Below are 22994 nucleotides of genomic sequence, written 5' to 3'. Positions count from 1 at the left end.
TAAAAAGTAAACCTAACATTAAAGGGCTTGAACTTTCGACTGCGCTCCTGCCTAAACTACCAAGATTATATTTTCCAGATTTTCCAACCCCCCATATTTCGAAGATCTATAATCCAAATCCTTCAAATGAATGTTGTTATGCTGAAAATAGTACGTTTTTGTGTCTGATTTCACAGCTGAAAATATCATCTGCGTAATTTAATTTTCATGTTTAAAGCTAAGATTTCAAACAATAAAGATTGAATCCTGATCAGTGAAATACAATCATTGGGCCAAACGTTATGAAAGATCTTCCCTTTTATTGCACAACTGTTTTTAAAAGTGATAATATTTTAATTATATTTATGTTTGAAATAAAATCTATAATTTTAATTTTATGATTCACATTAGCGCATTTGAAAATTGAACCATTTTCTCGATATAAATTCGGGAATCTGTAAAATTTTTCAAAGCTGAATATCATCTCATTTTTAAACGTATAAAGTCTATTTAATATTTTAATTAAAAATTCAATGCTCAACTATACTGACTGATTCTATAAGCTATATATTGGATGTGATGTATTCTGACTCAAACTTTGCAAGTTTTTAAAATTACAAAATTCTAGCTCATTTCTAAATTCGACTCACGCCTATTCAAAAGTTATTTATTTACCGATACCTTGTTAAAGAATAGTTGCAATCGAAATAACAAATGGTTAACTTGTGGTACATATATATATTCCTTTTGAAAATTTTCATCGCTGGACAGTATTGCTAAAAGAATGGTGAATTGCCTACTCCAACATCAAGTTAAGTAAACTCAAATTTCTAATACAGACCCATTGTCGACAACACAGCTTTCACTTGATCCTTTAATCCAAATATTTATTTCCGAATTCAATTACCGGTCAATGTTATGGGATGCTTGTTTAGTTAAATGAGTGGACGTTCATAAGATACTCTAACCTTATCTACTTAATTCCAAATGAAATCAGGAGGACTCTTCCTACGCCATCTTGGATTTTATGGTTAACATTTTGTGTGTTTTTTTTGTGTTTAATAACCTTTTGATGATTGTGATGCCACAACAGGCATTACATATTTCTTAATTTTCAAAGTTTCTTAAACGTTTTTTTAAATCATTCAGATTTTAATATATATATATATATATGTGATGTGTGTGTGTGTGATTGTGTGTGNGCGCATTTAAGTTCTTGATGCGTCAGTCTTGATACTACTGTGTAAAATGCAAAATGCTTTTTTCGGTAGTTATCGCTGCGAATTTTCAAGGTTTTAAAACTCTCAATATTTTTAATATAAAAATCTATATTGTAATTTTTCATTTTTATGTATTTTTAATAACAAAATTGTGATGCAATAATTTCGAATTTTAGTAATTACTTTTAAAACTCTTTGAGTCAATTTCATAAATACAAGTGACTTTTCAATCCTGTTTCCTGAAGTTGGGTCATGTTGTAGGATTTCCTCGTGCTTCTTAAAGTCCCGAACTCTTAAATATGATATTATAACGGCTCGCGACTTTCGAATCCTGCAAATAGGAATCACTTTTGATGTGAAAGCTATTTTTCTATCGTTTTTTGGCACTGCGCCTTTCTATGCATAGTTTTGAAAATTCTGATATTTTTAATACGTATTAATATAACACTCGAATCGTGTATTTAGATGAGCTCTTTATTTGTACCAATTTCATCACAAATCTAAGATATTTTAATCGTTCTTTCAACAGTTATTACTAAGCTTTTTCAAGGGGAGTCGAAAAACCTTATATTTTTAATCCGGTATTACAACGACTTGCAATTTTCAAACAAAGCAATTTAATCATCAATCTTGACGTGCTTTACTTGAACCTTAGTTGCTGCTATGTATTTCCAAGTCATTTTTTTCTTTTCAATCTGGATATTTTTAATACAATATTATTACAAAACGCGAAATTCAAATACGGGTTTTTAAACTGTTTTCAGTTTTTAAACTTTTTCCTAATATTTTGTAGCTCAAAAAAGTGCTTAAAGAACCATTTTAAGTTTTAATATTCATAAAATTTCGTATAAATCAATAAATATTAATGTCCATAAGTTAAAAACATACTGAACTGGATCCCAACTGTTTGTTGTATATTATTTTGGCTATAATGCGTCCTGTTTTATTTTAAATCATTTTAAGCTCCATACAATTCCTTTCATTGAAATATTTAATTTGCATTTATTTTGCTCAATGAAAATATTTACCTTTTTTTTACTTTCGTTAAAGAACACTATGGTTAGTTTATTTTAAAATGCACTTTTGTGTTACGTGATGGGGAAAAAACCATCACTTTTTCCCAATATTTTCTTGCTAAATCTATTTTTTGATGGAAATATACTTTTATTTTGAAGAGTATGAGCTAGGTATTCTTTAGTTTGAAATTAATTTTAATATTCAAAAGAATTTAATTTTAGGCAAATATTACTGCTAAGTTGATTGATTAAAAGAGTTGTGTCTGAAACACTAATGTTTACATTAAAATTATCATAATTGCCCATTGTCTAAGTACTTCTGCTCAAAGCCCTTCATTCAAGAAGGTTGTTCACCCCTATGTATATGAAATACAATAAGGAAAAAAAAAATTCTTTTATAAGCTAGTTTTATATCACTTTACAAATAAAATTAACCGTTAACTAAACTTTGAATACAATTACTGTAAGATAAGGAGATGTATCTAATAATAAGATAAATTTCATTTCAATGTCGGTAAGTGCATACAAGGTTCCAATGTAGTACTCAATGTAGTACTTTTTCTAAACTTCGCCATTCCATCGCAATTATTAAATCTCTTTAATAATTAATGTTTAAATAATTCAAATTAAAATATGTAAATTAATGTAATGAACGATAAATTTCCTAAAAATGAACGATTTGTACCCTAAGGTCTTTTCATGGTATTATTGTCTCATATTAAGATTTGTTGTTGACGTATGCCTGTTTTAGGGAGAGGGGGTGCGATAGTTCTTGCTTTCCAGTGGCGCCATCTATGGCCAAGAATTCGACTTCTGCCACACCATACGTCACACCCGTTTATAGGGCGGACCCTTTCATACATCCATTCATTTATCCTCAGATCGTAATTTTCACCTGAATCAGAGAACGATCGATCCCCAATCCAGTACCCCCAGAGGTATTGATTTGTTATGGGAACATGGAGGACTTTGCGACTCGACAGATTTAACGTGCATCAGGCACTTTACTACACGGGGAGTCTTCGGTCGGAGGGGTTCGAACCCACGAACTCGGGTCCAGCGCCCTACCGACCAGGCTATCCCGGCCCATATATTAAGATTTTAAAAAGGAAATTGTGTTAAGTCTAGGATAGGGCGCATTTATAAATCATGCATTGGATGCACCTCAGTCTATGTGCGTACACTATTGCCAGTTATCCATCGTTGCAGTAAAATTTATCTTTTTCTATATCTCTGTTTCGTAATCTCGCTCTTGACTTGGTTTTATTAATTAGGTATTTATTAAGTAGGTAATTAGATATTGCTAGATAAAAAAAATTTAAAAACATAAAAGGTTCAAAAGAGATTAAAACTTTCACACTTGTTCTGTGTGCAGTATGGTAATACCAGTATTTTTTTCTCCGTGTGGTTCTTTTAATGTAACATTGGTCACGAATCTATTTTATCTCTCAGTCTATGTTTCAATTTTTTTTTCTTATATCCATGCAAGCTTTTTATAAAAATTTAATTCGTTTCCTTCTATAATATAAACGGAGAACTAACTACTAAGAAAGTCAAGTCTTTGCTAATGAATATGAAGCGAGAAGAGTAGAAACTTTCCTGTTACTAGTATGAAGCAATTAATATGACAGTTTGAGAAAATTTCTTACTATTATTACTTCAAATTATGAATAGGAATTTTTTCAGTCTAAAATTTAAAACCAACTCTTTTCTGATAGAGACTATTATTTCATATAAATATTTGATACATTTGAAATAATGTTTCAATCAAATGTTGGTACTTTGGTAATATTCTTTAAATCACGCAAAAAAATTTAAAGAAACTATTTACGTCATAGAGCAGAGGATTAAAGAATAAAAGATTATTAAAATATTATATGAAGAATAAATTCCTTTCAGAACGAGATAAAAAAAAATAAACTTTATATTTCTATTTATTTCTATTCTAAAAGTATAAGGACGCCCAAAAAAACTTCTCAAAGAAATTATTTTATATGTTCCCGCTGACAGGTATGTCTTTGTTAACTTGATTTTGAAGGATTTTTTCATATCTTCAGAAAGGAATGATAAAGGAAAGTATTAAACTTGAAATCAAATTCTAAAGCTTTTCTATTTTTAACTATATCGTATTTTGCTATTTAATAGATCATGAATCTTTATATCTCTATTTATAACTCGATCATTGCATTGTACATTTGATCGTATTTTCTGACAAATATTTAAAGATAAAAATTAAAGCGAATAATTAGTTTCAATTAGAAATTTACAACTTTAGAACATAATTTTATTGCATTTTTGATTGCGTAAAAAAATAGCCACTTTGACTGGTGCAAAAACCATGAATAAATGTAAAATGAGTCTTCTCCAGTGTAATAAATAGTGTAAGAAGAAACTATATAAACCTATTTCCTTTTTTAAATATCATTTGTTTCTCAAATGCTATCTGTGTATCTAAACTTACCTTCTTATTAGACCAAGCGCGTTGTTAGAACGTCTTATTTTAAATACTTCTCTTTCATCATTCCATTTATCCTGAAATTTTATTGATCACATTAGTTTTTGTATGTATGAGTATTTTAGTTCCATCAAAAAATCCTCCAAAAAGGCAAATTTCTCCCAATACTTGATCCAGGAGTTCCCTTGTCTTCTGGCTTGGGTTCAAAATTGCAAGTCTACGGAGTTACGCATAGTGGTCGTAAACTCAATAATTGCGTCGGATGTTCAACGACGGTTATAAAATAATTTTTGTTGAGAGTCGGGGTGGCTAGGGGTATAGAGTGCTAACCTCCCCTCCCCTATGAGGTGAACCGGGTTCGAATCCCAGCAAAAGCTGGCTGAAACGAGTTTCTCACTCAGCTCGCACCGACTACAGTGCTGACGTGAAATATCCACAGTGGTAGACAGATCATAGGTGAGAGTACCCTTGTCTAGCTAACCGTGGGAGGTCTTCCTAGTTTTCCTCTCCATGAAACGCAGATGCGGGTTAGTTCCATCAAAAAGTCCTCCACGAAGGCAAATTTCTCCCAAAACTTGATCCAGGAGCTCCCTCGTCTTCTGGATTAAGTTCAAAATTACAAAACTATGGAGTTGAACATTAGTAGTCGTAATTTTTATGTCCTTTAGGACAGGCTAGTACTAATGTGTACTTTTATCTTGTGTGTAATTCTTGACTATTTCCTTTCACCCAGCAACTAGCTTTAGCTCTCAATTCGATCCTATTGATACCTTTATTCAACTGTAGTATCTAGTAAGTAAAAATGAGTTCGTGATGTTACAAACATTTCGTTAGTATAAGGGTCTGTTGGCCTGAAAGGTACAACACCAAGCACGATCAATATTGTTTTAATTTGTTTTTTATGTTAAATTGTTGAACGATATGTTAAATTATAAGGGTCCGTTGACCTTCTTTCTGATGTGTTTCAATGTTTTCGAGGCCTGTTGCCATCGCTGTTACTGTAAAATTTTTAACATTTTATTTCTATATAATTGCTGTCAAATTAAAAATTGTTGTTCCACTGTATTCGGCGAATGGGCCTATAGGCCTAGGCCGCTGTAAAATTTTCCATATTAGTAGTCGTAAACTCGAAATTGGGTCGGCTGTTCAACGATGGTTGTAAAATAAAATAAAACAGTTTCTGTACTGTTGTAACTTTTATAGTATTTTCAAATATTCGGAAAGCATTAAAATGGCCTACTTTTTGGCCCTTGTCAAAAAATGGTTTGCCTTTTATTGCTTTAATCGTTTTAGAATATATTATGTTGTTTTTTACTATGCAAATTCATTAAGATTAGATTAAAAAAATCATTCTTTATCAATTGACAATATCTTTATGTGCCTTGATAAATCCAGCATGACATTTATTAGTTGCTAGAACGTTTAAAAATGTCTCAGTATTAACTCTGAAAATCAGTGTTCTGATTTTTGATTTCATGGGTGTGGAACCGTATTTTTAGCACATTTATTTATCATGAGTTTTTTATAGTGTATTCCATCTCATAAAAACGACTTTTCAAAATATGCCTCTTGTTCTCTAGGATTCCAGTCTAATAAATTGCCATGAAACTCTAGTGTCGTTACATAGGTGCCAATTCTTTTCATCCTTTTCTTTTTATGGCAAGATTATTAAAACTTTGTTACAATTAATTTGCCCAGAAAAGCACTTACTATGGTTTTACCGTACAGTGTAAGTAAATGAATAGCTTTCCTTTTCTAAAATGCGTTCTATTAGTTCAAATAAGATACAATGCGAACAGCAGATAGTTTAAACATTGAGCTTAACATTTGTCACATAAAAACATTTTGTACAAAATTAACCATTTGATGACGATGCATGAAACGGTATTCATTTGCATGTATTGAAAAAAAACACATCAATATTCTGTGGATAAAATAATGGCGCTTTCTTCTGGAGCATTTGTTTCTTCTCTGCACTTCATGCCTAGGTTCCAATAAAAAGTGCTATTAGCAAATATCTTGTACCAGAACCAACTAAATTCTGTGCTGCTTTAGAATATGTGCTTGGTTGGTTTCGTATGCCTGTTTAGGCAGAGGGGTGCGATTGTTCTTGTTTTCCAGTGGCGCCATCTATGGCCAAGAATTCGACTTCTGCCACACCCATTCGTCGCACCCGTTTATAGGGAGGACCCATTACTACACCCATTCATTCATCCACAGATCGTAATTTCGGCCTTAATCAGAGAACGATCGATCTCCAATCCAGTGCCCCCAGAGGTATTGATTTGTTATGGGAACATGGAGGACTTTGCGACTCGACAGATTTAACGTGCATCAGTCACCATTTTACTACACGGGGAGTCTTCGGCCGGCAGGGTTCGAACCCACGAATTCTCGGACATGGGCCCGACCAGGCTATCCCGGCCTTTAGAATATATAGTTCTGCGTTATGTCTTATGCTTCATCTGAAGTTGTTGTTGACCATGCAAGTTTTATTTTGCTTCTTTCTTATATTAATGAACATTTATAAGACATTTGGAATGCGTTTAAGTTTATTCTGGTGTCACCTATTGGGAAGTTTTTTAACTAAATGTTTAACATAATAAATGTCAAGCTCATTATTTTAATTATGTGTTATCTCATTTAGACATTTTAGTGTCCTCTGGATCGAGAAAGTTATTTCTTGCTAATCATGTGAGCCGTTTCTTTTTTTCAAAAATAGAAAAACTATTTTTGTGCGTAGGTGTGACGTGAAAGTTTAAAAATTATCTAGCTCAGACGCTTTCATCGTTTAATCGAAATGAAAACTACGTGATTTCTTTTATCCTAGTAAAAGAATACATTCCTAAAAGATGTTCACCCATGAATGACTCTATTTTTTGTCCTAAAACAAACTTTAATAATAAGACATATTTACTTTAGAAAACTAAAACTAATTTGTTTTTAATCAATACAGAGTGTTGAAAGATATCTAAGATAAAAATAATTATTTTCTCATGTAATATTATTATAGCCGTTAAAGTAACTTAATAAACCTTTCGAGCCAATTTAAATGTTAATTTAAATGTTAAAATTTTTCTTTGTTCCATTCCTTTCAAAAAATAAATTACAAATATAAAAACTATTAAATTTTCGTTTGTAAAAGAAATATCTTTCATAGTTAATATTTACTTACGCTTAAATATATTTTCTTTCTTTATTGCCTTTTAAATAAATATTTATAATGTAACTTCAATTTATAAAAGAATTAAATGGAAAAATTCATTTAATCAAAAACCAATTTGTAGTAATTTGAAACAAAATAAATTATAATATTGAAATCAAGCAAAAAATATTATTTTTATATTCTTAGCAATTTTTAATTCTAAGAATGTTTATCTATCTAATTTTTAAAAGACTTTACTTCTAGTGCTCGTTATTTACATTCCAATTTCAAAAATTTTTAACTCAAGGTTTTATTAGTAAGTGTAAATGTCATGCTTAACAAATCGAGAAATTCACATCATAGAATAAATGTAGCTCAAATACATTCATTTTACGATGTTGAATGTATAATGGAAATTTTTTCGCCCACAATAAAGCGACATTTTTTTTCGAAATATTTTTACGCAAGAAGGAAGCTTCATCATTTTGTTAAGTTACATTTTTATTTCGATAGTTTAGCGCATTAGTGAATACGTTCGAAAATGATTCTTTATCTCACATGAATCACTAAACTGATTCGTATTAGAATTTATGAAACTGTTTAAGTTGTCTTTATATGTCGTCAGTGAATTTTTTAATCCGAACACAACTCGAAATGAGTGTTTGCGAAAATGGACGCAGCTCGAAATGAGCGTTTACGAAAATGGACGCAGCTCGAAATGAGTATTTACGAAAATGGACGTAGCTCGACATGAGTGTTTACAAAAATGGACGCAGTTCGACATGAGTGTTTACGAAAATGGACGCAGCTCGACATGAGCGTTTACGAAAATGGACACAGCTCGAAATCAGTGTTTACGAAAATGGATAGAGCTCGAAATCAGTGTTTGCGAAAATGGACACAGCTCGAAATGAGTGTTGTATTGATACGATTCAAAATAAATTTTAGAATAAATAAATAATTACAATTTTAAATTAAGGTATTAATATCATAATAGGAAGCATTTATGGCACTAATGGCAATGTATAATATAAAAGTGAAAACATAAAATATGATCGTATATTTAAAAACAGTGTTCAAATGAATTTACCTGATCCTTCGTTCCAGAAGGATCTCCAGAATCGTGTGGTCTAATGGTGCACCTTGAATATGAAAAAATTAAGTTCAGGAAATTTTAAGAAACATTATTTCTACTTCTCATCACGGGTTCTTAGATGCAGGTGGCTCCAGACAAGTGGTGTTAATGCATACGGGATCTCGTGGGAAAAAAAACTCACATCTTAGACAAGGTAACATTCATTTCGAAGGAAGATGGATTCCAGTTCTTAGAAAATCAAAAAAATTATCTGAGTTGTGCCGCATGCACAACCTGGCTATAGTAATCGCACCAAATCAGGAACACGTGCCAAACTTCATCTTTTTATATTAATGGAACGTGATAGTGTCTTGAAATTATTTTGTTAACTTTTCACTTAATGAATCTCTATAATTATTTCTTGTAAAAAGGACAATTGCTGAGCAGGAAGGCAAGAGCCTTGAAGCTATCAAAAAAACGAGAGCGATGCTTCTCTCTCACGGTGGCTTCCTCGACTGACGCCAAGAAGGCACGCGGAAAGGAGCAAAGTGAAATACGGTTAAAGTTAGGGTGGGGATAATCGATAAGAAAAATTTGTTGATCAAGATAAAGTAGGGAAAGGCTATTGCGGTTAAACGAACGAAAACTGAAAAAACTATTGAGGAGTAGAAAAACAATGCACGTGTGATGTAGCAACATCGCAATGAGTGTTTACGAAAATGGACACAGTTCGACATAAGTGTTTACGAAAATGGACCCAGCTCGAAATGAGTGTTTACGAAAATGGACATAGCTTGAAATGAGTGTTTGCGAAAATGGACGCATCTTAAAATGAGTGTTTAAGAAAATGAACTGAGCTTGAAACGCGCGTGTCTAACACAGTTCGAAATGCGGGAATAAGAAAACTTGACACAGCTCTAAAGCGTGTTTACAAAAGCGGACAAAAAAAATGCGTGTTTTCGGTTTTCAATCCAAGTTTAACAACTAAACGTGCTTTCCTTTCCATATTTAAACACTAAGCATAATCATTTCTGAGTAAAATCCTGGAACTTCAGAGTCGACGTGACTAGAATACGATTGTAACTTTTCGGATAATGTTTTCGTATTCAGAACTCAGAACGACGGAGTAAGTTTAAAATTCTGAATTCTTGCATAGTAAATTTGCTACCACTGTTTTAAATTTATGACGTGTGGAAATCTAGCAAAAACTACTCTTGATTTCTAAGTCTTTTTTTTTTTTTTTTAAAAAAATGACTAATTTAATAAAATGTACCAATCGATTTTGCAAGTAGACGATATCACGTTACGAATTTGTTTATTATTAGTTTATTCTTGAAAAAAAAGAACATTTCACAAAAAAAAATTGTGAAAACCGGAATCAAATTCTATGTCCATTTTCTTAAACAGCTGTGACCATTAGATTAAACATGTATTTTGATCTATGTCCATTCTCCTATAAGCTCATTTCGAGCTGTGTCCATTTTCGTAAGTATGCATTTTGAGCTTGGTCCAGATTAAAAAGCTCAGTGGCGATATATTGTAAGTGGAATTTAGGGAGAAGAGATTAGATAAGCTCCTGGCAGACTCTTTAAAACCGTTTTACTAGTATTTGTTTAGGTTTACCAGCTACGTGTTAACATTTGAAACATTGCTGGAATCATTTATTTTATTGATGAAACAAACTCATGGAGATTCGCATAAAATAACTTCTAAAATATATTTTTTGAACGTGCCATGAGGAGACCGAGACATAGGTTGAAAATGACTGGGCATAATTAATTGAATTGAATTAATAAAAAATGAAATAAAATTTCTGTGCTTCATCATTTAAAATAATCTAAATTAAAATAATGTAAAAATTAATGTTTTTTACCATTAAAAAATTTTTCGTCTCTTATTAAATAGAATAATAAAAAAATAGTAAAATATTATTAAATATTTTTTACATGGAATTATCTTTGAATGAACTAGATTTATGATTGTGTGAAGAAAAAAAATTTATTCTCTTAAGAAAGTTCCACGGTATGGCGAAATACACCAAGAGTAAAATTAACATTAAGAGAACCCAAACTTTTGATCGCTCTCTTTTCTAAATTATTTTCCAGATTGCGGATACCCTCCATATTTTGATGGCAAAAAACCCAAGTCATAGATTAAAAAGGGGGTATATTTATTCAGAAAAAGCGCGTTTTTGTGGCGGATTCTGTTACTTGTTTAATAATTAGCACTAGAACATTTGATTTGATGTCACCTTCTTGAACTTTTATGACCGTCTTTTTCTTTGTGAAAATCCGATCATTACAACAAAAGTTATAAAGGGTGATATCTTTCTTATTTTGCATACTGAACATTATTTCCCTTAATTTTAATTAAGAACTCTTGAATTGTTGTAGGGTAATCAAGTAACTTTAATCTCATTAATTTTTTCAAAATAATAGTCCCACTATAAGTTTAGTTAGAGTATAGTCAAATATCTGTTCATTGCAATGAAACGTTCGTTTTCATTTTAAGCATATTTTGCATGCCAAAAAATTTTCATAAAAATGAATCTTAATAATTATTTTTAGTTTTTTATTCAAATCTGAAAAAAGTGCTTAAATTATATTGTAGCAAACTGTACACATCACAATAAATTAATAAATTCTGTAGTCTGAAATAAGCATGTTGATATTTTTTTTTCGAAATAACAGTTTAAGAATTAATATTTCATAAAAGCGAAAAACGAAACAAATATTTTATTAATACAGTAGATGGAATGTACAATTACTATTGTATGTTTACTTCCTTCTCAATGAAACTCTGGTTTTGATTCAAAGTTTGAACTATGAGAGTATAATTCGAATTTTGATATATTAGATGAACATATAAACATAATATTTAGCATGAATATTATTTCTTTTCAAAAGCATAACAAAAAAGGCAATTTTTCATTTTATTTTCTGGAAAATAATAGAGTTTATATGATATTAAATCAAAAGTAAAAACTTTCGTAAAACTTAAACCGTTAATTTTAAAAACTATTTTATAATTCAGTTTCACAGATTAAATTTAGTCAGTAATTGATATCTGTCATACATAATTTCAGTAATATTTTTTTCCATGTATATATATTACAGATTCAAGAAAAAATAATTCTCTCTTAATAATATACTTCCTGAAAACTTTATAACAACAAAATATCCGTTGCTACGATATACGCAGACTTAAAATTGAAATCTTATGCCAGAATGACAAAACATAAACAAAACAATTTCTAACTATAAGTTTGAACAGGAGACTGAAATTCAATCTTTCATTTATTTTGCTTTCACATCAATAAAAAACCTATTTCAAACAACATCAACAAAAAAAATTTCTAATATAATTATTTTTTTTTCTTTTGCCACTCTGTGCTCTGATTTTAAACTTTGCATAGCAACACATTTTTTTTTTGTTTTAGCTAAGTAACATTTCGAAATTTGTTACATATCATTGTTTTGTATTAATGATTATCTCTAAGTTTTTATTCAATACTTATTTTTTATTAGCTCCTACAAATTATCCTTACTTACAACCAATGTCTGGAAGTGCTCAATATTATCTATGTATCCTACTTTGTCTCGTCGGAAAATGTCTGTCAATAGTAAGTTTTAAATAAATTATTTAAATTCTAAAAAGGTAGGAAAGGAAAAAATATTGTGCATTTGTTCATATTTAGCAATGCTAGTAATACCGTCAAGAACTTAAGAACTTGATTCATATCTAGACTTTTCCCGTGTATCTAAAGCAGTTTTATATTTCGTGCAATGCGTGAAAAAAATCATTTATGATATATTCTGCAAATGTATATAACATTCTTGAAACAATATGAAAGTTTTCGTTTACACGCTTAACAAGACTGTCTATGGTTTTGGAATAATTTTCAAATTTAGCACATATCTACACTTTTCTTCCATTAATAAAAAGACATTGCATATTTTATACAGTGCTTTAAAAAAGTATTTCATGGATTTATATTTAAGTTCTGCAGATGCTTATCGGCTTCTAGTGTTTCTAGAAACAATACTGAATGTTCAATTATCATACTAAAAAATACTATCCATTGTTCTCAAAAATTTGAAAAATTGACTCTTATACAGACTGAAGACATTTTATATTGCATTTAGTGAAAGAAAAAAAGATATTTTTTCAGATTTAAAGCAATTATTATACATGATATGCAAAGATTTTCAAATTTTTAGAAACTGTACAGAATATTATCATACTTGGCAAGAATATCTGCGATTCTCCATAATTTGCAAATTTGACTCATATGCTGAGTTATTTTTCGTATATCTGAATGCATTTTATAATTTAGTGAGGGAAAAAAATATTTTTTAGATTTAAAGATTTGCAAAGATTTTTCAACTTCTAAAACCAATCTTGAATAATTCTTTTAGATTCTTAGCTTATAACCGCATGGCATAAGATCTTGACTAATACGTAGATATATTTTTCACAACGTCCTCAACATTATGTAGCTTGAAGCAGTTCCTGAAAAGAAATTATGTATATTCTTTATCTAAGTTCTGCTAAGATTTGCAAACTACTTGAAATAATAGTGAACATTCCACCGTCATATTTGGCAAGAATATCTATGGTTCTCAATTTGCAATTTTGGCTCATATGCAGTCTTATATTTTTTATAAATCAGAAGACATTTTATATTTCATGTAAAGAGGGAAAATATTATTTTATATATTATTCAAAGATATTCAAATTTCTAAAAGCAAAATTGAATAATTTCTTCACATACTTAGCAGTGTTGTCCATAACCTCAATAGTATAAGATCTTGACTTATATGCAGAATAATTTTCCACGAAGCATTCAAGACCATTAAGTTTGATGCAGTTCGTGAAAAAATATTTTTTTATATTTAATATAAAATTAGCAAGCTTCTAGGAATAATATTGAACATTTCCAGCTTAATGACATTATTTATGATACTCAATGGCTTACAAACTTGACAAGACTTATTTTCCATAAATAGAAAATATTTTATATTTCATATTACTGTAAAGACAATTTAGATTAGTTTTTAATTTTAAAAGATATACCTGAAAGTTATCGGATATATATCTGCTAAAAAAAAGTTAAAAGGAAATGTCTGTATTGAAAATGCAATCAGAAAAGAACTCCCTTCAATTTATACTTCAACTTTTATTTAACATCTCTGGAATTCCTGTATTTCTATGTAAAAAGCAACTTCCATTCACTGTTGCAACATATTTTATAATGTTTATCGCTGTTTCTTCTAGCACTGTATCTTTCTTTATTAGCATTCAATCTCTCTTTGAAATTTTAAAATACAGTAAAGAAAAAACATTGGGTCTTTTCATAAACATATTAAGCTGGTGGATGAAAATTATGCTAGTTCTAAAAGCCAAGCGCTATTCAAGAACTTTAAACATAGCTTTTGAGTTAAAAAATCCGAAAAATTTTAAGAAATTTACGAAGACTACGCAAATTAAAGTCGTGATTCTTTTCTTTACAACATTCGCGGGTATGGCTTTGGACAATTGGATGCGTCCTAAATCCTATATAAAAAGTCCCGAGATTTTAAAAATGATTGGGATTCCAAGAATTTATTCGATTAAATTTCTGGAAATTTGCGGTACTATATCGCGTATCGCTGAACTTAATGCTGCAAGCACATTTGTTTGCTTTTATAGTGTAATTTGCAAGTTTTTTGAAGAATCTTTACTGGAAGTGAAAAGTAACATTGAAAACGATCCTAGCAAAGCCACGCAGCAGTATAATTTCATCACGAAGCGTCTATTGAAAGTAGACAAGAAAGTCAACAATGTCAGCTTTGCTGGTTACATGTTCATGGTATCAATAGTTCTGAAAAAGGTATACGATTATCTTTTTACCATCGAGAGCCTAAGAAATTTTAGAATGATTATTCCGTCTTTTCAGGTTCTGTTTCTATTGAGAAATATGCTGAAATCAGCTGGAGCCTGCAGTCAGGTTATGAAAGACATTAATCTGAAAGCGTTTCAAGCATCGATTAAACCGCAGAATGATGTTAGTGAATTAGTTTTACTATCAAAAACCTCAAGTGAAAATGTGTCATTTACTCTTTGGGGTATGGTAGATATAACAAAAACCCTTTTTGCATCAACGCTCAGTATTTTAACATCCTATGTTTTCGTTCTTGGAACTATGAAACATAGGTAAGGAAATTATTTGATCTCTTAGAATCAAAAGTAGACTATTTTTTAGTCTATCAAAAGTAGACCAGGAAGTCAACTGCATCCCAGATAGCAAAATAAGGTATATTTTCACTCAATAAAAGCCCTTTAATATAAACCTGAAAAGGTTTGTAATGCGGTTTACGTGTAAACCTTCTAACCTTAAAGGAAGATCTGTGACAATCTGCTCTATTCTACTCATATCACCCTAATCTAAAACCTTGGAAAAAAACCTTCTATATAAAAACCTTAAATCGAGGTTGACTTAGGGTTTTCGAGCGTGAAAAAATCCTTTCATAGAGATAGTCTAAGGGTGAAAATAATCTTAAATCTAGGTCATTATAAGGTTTCTTTTCGCGCAGTCTTGCATGCTCAGCTGAAATCCACCTTGTCATGACATTTTATGGACAACGCAATTTGATCCTATTGCTGGTGTGACGTCAGCTAAAACGTCATTATGGACATAAGTGACAATACTTTTTAAAAAAATAATTTTTAATCCTTTTAGGATGAAAGGTTTGAAACTTCAATATTTTTGCTTCATCGAAAAAAGGTTTTTAGTACAAATATTTTCGTGACAATAAAAATAAAATTCCGACACAAGGTTGCCGTAAGGTTAAATGCTTTCTGGGATCAGTTGTAGATATTACATGTTTATATAATCATTAGTTGTGAAAAAGGCATATGACATTCTTTTAACTGTGAAGATTACAAGAAATGGACTAATAAGTTTCAACTCTTTGAGTTTTCTTGAAGAATAATGCTGAATTAAGCTAGAACTTGCAATCCGATTGCGAAAGACGTTTACCCAAAATTGTTTCAAGCCTCTATCAAACTCCATAATGATGATATTTTTGCCATCAACAACAGCAAAGGAAAACTTGTCCATTTACTTTTTGTAGTGCGATGCGTGTAACAAAAACCTTTATACTTCAACACTTAGCATTCGAATATTCTATATTTTCATTCTTGAAACTATGAAATATAGGTAAAAACGTATTCCCTTAAAGCTTGTCTCTCAAATTCAGAGCAGAAATTCAATTACATCAGTTTTGGTTAATGCTTTTTCTTGGTATCAGTAGTTCTGATAAAGTTCAGAATAATGTTTTAATCAATGCGATATTCTTATCATTTCACTTTTTGTTTTGATTAAGAATAAGGCTGAACTCAGCTGGAACTGGCAATCATAAAATAAAATTTATCTACCCAAGACAAAAACATTTATGGTTTTCCTATGAATGACCAACATAAACAAGATGGTTACCATCATAAGCATCCATCAAGAACTATCTTATTTCTTGATGGTAGTACCATCAAAACTGACCAGAATGAAAACTGAATATTAGGATTTGGAAAAACTTTATGTTGGACGAGCATGAGCAAAGCCAACGTGGTTTGTGGTTTTGTTTAATGGTCTCTAAAAACAATCCATCATGAACCATGATATTTTAATGGTTTCCAACTTATCCCATCAAAATTCTTGTTTGATGGTAAAATCAAGACTGACCATCATCCCATGGTAAGAATTGGAACAACATTATGTTGGACCAACAAGAGTAAACACTATCGTTTCAATCAGCAATTAAAACGCAACAGAATGCCAGTGTGTTAGTATAACCATCAAAAAATTGCTTAAAGTAAAAACTCGCCGTTTGCTTTTTCAGTTATCTGGATATAATAAAAGCTATTTTTACATCAATTGAGAAGATCCTCTGTTTCTGCTATTTGCTTGTCTATCAAAAGTATGCCAGGAATTCAATTATATCAGTTTTGGTTGTTACATGTTTATTATCTCAGGTTTTTGAAAAAGCATGCATATTATTACGTTTTATTTACTTATTTATTTATTTATTTTTATTTCTTTTGTGAGTGGTTCCATCAGGGAGTGTTAAAAACCACTAATATCATGATTTTAAATAGCAATTTCAGCATTGCGAGATTAATATTACTTGCTTATTAAGATAAATCTGACCTTTCATTCATGGATATACAACAAAGAGATGAAAGAGTTATTATGACAGTATGACTACGAGAAGGAAATCCAAATATCTAGATCAATTGTTTGCTTTGCAGCGACTTAATTAAAGGGGACTGGCGTATCTAATATAAATATGTTATGAATTTAGAATATTTAAATTTCCATTGTTTGATTTCGATATTTCAATTAAAATTCAGTTGAATACCTTAAATCTCAATGAATAAATTAAAGTAAATAAAAAAAATTTATGCAGTGAGCAAAAAAAAGGGCACACCTAAATAACTTTTGATTTAGTGTTAGAATAATCATGTATTTAAATGTAATCTTAATGGTTCTGAGGGCTAAACTTAAATATACTAATTAATTTGCGTGACTGATATTCTAAGTTACGAAATCAGACATAGACATTAATAAGAGCACTTTTTTTGAATAAACATGCCCCTCAAAACACATCGGCAATTTGAAATATTTCCACTATTTTAGTGCCCTAGTGTTTATTTCAATTTTTCAGGTTAAATTTTATCAAAAAAGTCGTAGTAGACCAATTCTATTTAAAGCCACAAAACTTTATTCAATCATAATATATTTTCAATGCAAAATCCATTTTTGCCACGCAAATATCGATCTATCGTTGGTATACGACCTGTTATACTTGTTCAAAATGCTGTTTCATTTGAAAGTTATTTCCTTCCCTTTCCTTGCTGTGCACATCGACATCTCCTCGAATATATAAAATTTTCTTAAATCTACTTAACTCTACTTTTTCTAAATGCCACGGTGCAGAATAATTTAATGATAGTGACTACTGGTTTTTTAAGCCGCTCCTTTAATAAGGCTGATATTTCGCAACAATGCTGTCAAGTATCACTGTCACATGTCTATTTATTTATCTTGTAACAGCCACATTTTTTCTCGATTGTGAAAAGTATAATTGTATGTGAAATTTGTAATGAGCATGTGTGTATAAAATAAATATTAATATGTTGTAGTCCGAATAATTTATTTATTTCTCATACAACTAATAGAGAAAAAATGTTGTACTACCATTTTTTGGCGAGAAAGGGCATACTAACTATAAAATTGAATATTTAAATTGGTGATATTGAAGTGATAAAGGCAGGAATTTTACTGCACGCACTAATAAAAAGATACAACCTTAACCACCTTGTAAGTTAAACATATGAAAAAAACATAATTATTAAGGGCTTTTATGACAAATTGGTTTGCAAGTATAGGTAAAAAAAATAATTTTTAAAATGTTCAAATGATTATTGCGTTAAAATTTCTAAATGCACACATGTTTCTGTGCAGCAATATTTTAGGTAATTATAATAATAAATACATATCATGCATCACTAACAAGACATGCATATTTGTTTGTTTTTTTTAACTAAACTTGATGTTATAGTTAGGTAACTAATTGAAATTCAATTTGGTGACACATGCATGGATAGATGAAATTAAGATTCGTGGGTATTTACTAAATAAAGTTTAAAATCATGTTAAGAAAAAGATATTTTCATCGATCTATATTTTGATTGGTAACGTATTATAAATATAAAGATTTCGTGATAATTATAAGAAAAACATGATATAAGGATTTGTTTGAAAGAAAAGAATATCAATCTTTCATAAATTGATCATCTGATATGAAAAGTTGCCATGAAAGCTGTGAACCACCAATGGTCAACTTACACAGATTTACAGTGGCGCTCACGTACTTAAGGACATGTCTTTATGAAAAGTAAAATCCAAAATTTAATGTTCACGCATAAGTTTATTGAATTGATAATTATGTATTGGAACAAATAACTTATTTTTAATATATTTTCACAATGAAAATCATTTATCTAACTGTTATACTTAAATTATGTAACATTTTAGAAAAAATATGCATTCCGCATACTTAAGGACAACAAAATAAATATTTCTCAATCGATAACAATGTAAAAAATGTAACAAAAAATAAAGATTTGGAGCTAGTATTTAGTCGGTAAGCCTTTTGCGGCAATTACTGCTTCATATCTACGAGGTATCGAATCTACTAATCTTTGACATCGCTCAGGAGGTATAGCTGCCCAGCCTTCTTGGACACATTTCTATAAATCACCCAAATTTTCTGGTTTTTACTGTTTTACATATTTATCCACATCTATCCAGAGCATCTCGATCGGGTTGAGATCTAGTGATTTGGAAGGCCACTGCAAGACCTCAATTTTCTTGCTTGACAAGAAGGCCTTCGCAGTTTTGCTCGTGTGCTTTGGATCATTATCGGCTTGCATGATTGGTTTTCTTGAGTGAAGTTTCCTGTAATAAGGCAGAAAAACAGTCTTGATAATGTCCACATACACATGCTGATCCATGATGCCTTCGATTTTGTGAATTGGACCACACCCTGAACGTGTCATGGCACCCCACACCATCACCGAGCCACCTCCACCTTTTACAGTTGATTTTGTACACCGTACATTAAATTTTTCACCGACTCGACGTCTCACATAACTTTTGCCATCTGAGCCCATTCTGTTGAACTTTGATTCGTCTGTAACTATAACTCGATTCCAGTCAGCCGATGTCCAGTTTCGGTGTCTTTTTGCAAAAGCTAATCGAGCTGCAATATTCTTCTTTGACATCAACGGTTTTTCCCTACTTACGCGACCCATAAGCCGAAACTCATTTAAACGCCGTTTGATGGTATTATTGCTTACGTGCATGCCTGTTAATTCAGCGAATTCTTTTCTGATGTCCGGGGCGGTTTTGTGACGATCAGCTTCAGAAATTCGATGAATAATTCGATCTTCTCGTTCGGTAGTTTTTCGAGGACGTGGTTTTCAGGATGCTTTTTCAATACTTTTGATCACTTGAATAGATTTCAATGCTTGGAAAACTGCTGTTTTTGATAATTTTAACCGCCTACCAATTTCTCTAATGCTTAAACCTTCTTTTCTCAGAGTATCTATTCGACATCTCTGTTTATTGCTAAAATTCTTTCCTTTACTCATAATGTTGAAATTTGTACTAAAAAAAGGAAGAAAAAAAATTAATATAATGTTTTAAAGCATCAAACAAACATAATGTATTAAATTACACTTACATTGATCGATAAATTGATTGTAATCATTCAATAACTCATGATTAGACAAACTGTCCTTAACTATAAGAAACTTAACAAAATACTATATTTTTTAAATAAACTTTTATGAAACACTTGTGAACACGAATGAATTATTTGAGGATTGAAGTCCAACTAAGGTAGAATTCGTCATTATAGATATCTTGATCAAAACATAATATTCATCCAATATAATGACGCATTTATTTTGAAAACACAGTCCTTAAGTACGTGAGCGCCACTGTAACTGTACGTATAATTTCACCGACACTAGCGAAAAGTTCTCGACATAAAGTTGAAAATGTGCCTCTGTAGCACATAGTTTTTAATAGATAAAAATCAAATATGGTTTATTTTACTTTTTAAAATCTCATGAGAATTTATACTTTAAAAGCAATTATGGTGTTAAATATATTAACACTCCTTTATACTGTATTATTTTTATCGCTTATTTTATATTGGACAGCTTGTCAAACTTTTACCTCTTTTTTTCCCCAATTTAATTTTCAAGTTCAGGCAGGAAATGTTTTTTTTTTAAAGTAGCAATTTGTAAACAGTAAAATCAATTTATTTAAATTAGTTTAAATCTGTTTGAATTTCGCAGATTTTTAATCACGGTTTTCGGAAAAAGAAGGAATTTGATCGATCGATCGTTAAACAGTATACATCATAAAATGTAATACTCAATATTTTCGTAAGTATTTGAGTTTTTTTTTTCTCAAAACGAATTTGAAAACGAAATGTCAGACATGTCACGGATTCGAGCGACTGGAAGGAAGAGTTATTTCCTTTACTACGAAAAATAATCTCCAGACATTAGAAGATTTCAGAAAAGAATTTTATTGTTGTTACCTTAATCAGATAAAAATATTCTCTGTTCGAAGTTCTTTATTGACATAAATTTACTTCTGGATGTCGAGATGATTTTTAAAAACATGACTTCATGAAATATTTCAGAAATGACTTATTTCGTTTATCTTTGTAAAGTCTTGTTTGTAAAATTGTTCTTTATTTAAAATCTTCTTTTTCCATTAATTAAAACGTTAAATAATTTTAAAGAATCATGAAATGTGACTGAAAGAATGGCAAATGATGTAACTATTTAGCATTAGGAAAACAAAATACTTGTTGTGAAAATGAAAATGTTTTCCCCTAATTGAAAAAGAGTGTGAATATTTTAAACTGATAAAACATATACAAAGCCTGATTCGATCCGACCCCGTAGGAGGCACACAAAGACATTAAACACTGAGGAGAACAAGTGTTGTTACATACACAAATACAGAATAGTCACGCAAAGAAACTTTGAAACAATCATTAAAAACATCAAAGGTTTGATTGCTAACGTTCCGCTATAGTTACATTTATTGACTATTGGTGACTGTTTTTGATTCGTCCGTAATGATGATCTGAAGACATAAGTGGACTACCACATTTTGTACACTACCACAATTTTGATCAGAGAATGACTATTTGTAGAAATTACCTGACCGCCGCACCATTCTCCCGAACACACAAAAATGGATTTTTCTCGCCTTGAAGCCGCCAAGGAGAACATTAGAGTAGATCCTGAACCACTGGGACATGATTGGAGAAAATGCAGTTCTATCAGACACTAAGCCTTTAACCGGAAGAATCGAGTCCCGCACAGGTTGACCCGTACTGTACCCAACATACCGGTTGGGAGCTAGATCTAGGGCATAGGAACATGGGGCAATATAGTTCATGAATGAGCGTTATTTCAAAGGAAAACAGCCGTGCTCAGATCACAAAATCCATTTCTCTCGTATCAAGAAAGCAAACAAAAGTTTCTTCCAAACGGAACTTAAGTATATAGATAGGTAATTTAGTATATGCATATATTTTGCCAGATATGCAAGTTGTTCTGTAACGCCCGTCTTAGAAACATCCTAAAATATGAAGTAGAAAAAAAGTATAAATATTAAAGGTCGCAAAGATAATACTTAAGTAAAAAAATGCTTTTCAAATCAAGTGAATTGCAGCTGAAAAAGCTGGACTGAATATCCTAAAATTTGTTTGGTTATCGGGAAAAACAGAGTGGAGTTAGCGTCACTTTTTTTTCCTTCAACTTTGACAACGATTCTAAAACTATATATTAAAGATATTAATTAAAAACAAAACTTGTAAAAAAAAATTATAAATAAAAATTATTTATTTCTCTAAAAATAATGAAAAATTCAGATGGGATAAATTATGAACGAAATAAAATTTTATATATTATTAAAATTATAGGGATGCTTATTTAGGGATTTATTATTTTTCTGAATAATGGATTCAATTTTAGACTTATGTGTGTGTTCGTTTTAAGTATTCTAACAGCTCTAAATAAAAGTTGGTGTAAATTAATATTTTACTTCAGATAAATTAATTTTTTTATTTATTAATTCAATGCGTCTCGACACTTTCAACTTTTTTTAAAAGCACCTAATAATTGAAATAATTGTTTTTGGCGTATTGTTGAGTAAAAAGTTCATTTTTGCAGCCATTTTTGTTAAATATTATTCCTTTTTGAAACTTTGTGGGAAAATATCGTTTTTATAACAACATTTGTACTCTAAAAGATATTAAAATGAAATCATAGTTTTTTTCTTATAACACTTGTAATTAATTGTCTTGCCTTAAAAATAGACAAAAAGCAACAAACATGGGTGTTTCATTATCAATATATAAATAGTATTTTGTAAAAGTTACTCTTTATACTAAACAATAAACTGCTCAATCAAAAAATATTAAATGCATATGAAAATGATCTTAAGGGTGTATATAAAATTTCAAGGGGC

The sequence above is a fragment of the Parasteatoda tepidariorum genome, chromosome 3 (genome assembly GCF_043381705.1).
Source record: "Parasteatoda tepidariorum isolate YZ-2023 chromosome 3, CAS_Ptep_4.0, whole genome shotgun sequence".
Classification (NCBI taxonomy): domain Eukaryota; kingdom Metazoa; phylum Arthropoda; class Arachnida; order Araneae; family Theridiidae; genus Parasteatoda; species Parasteatoda tepidariorum.
Note: the sequence above shows the minus strand (reverse complement) of the source record.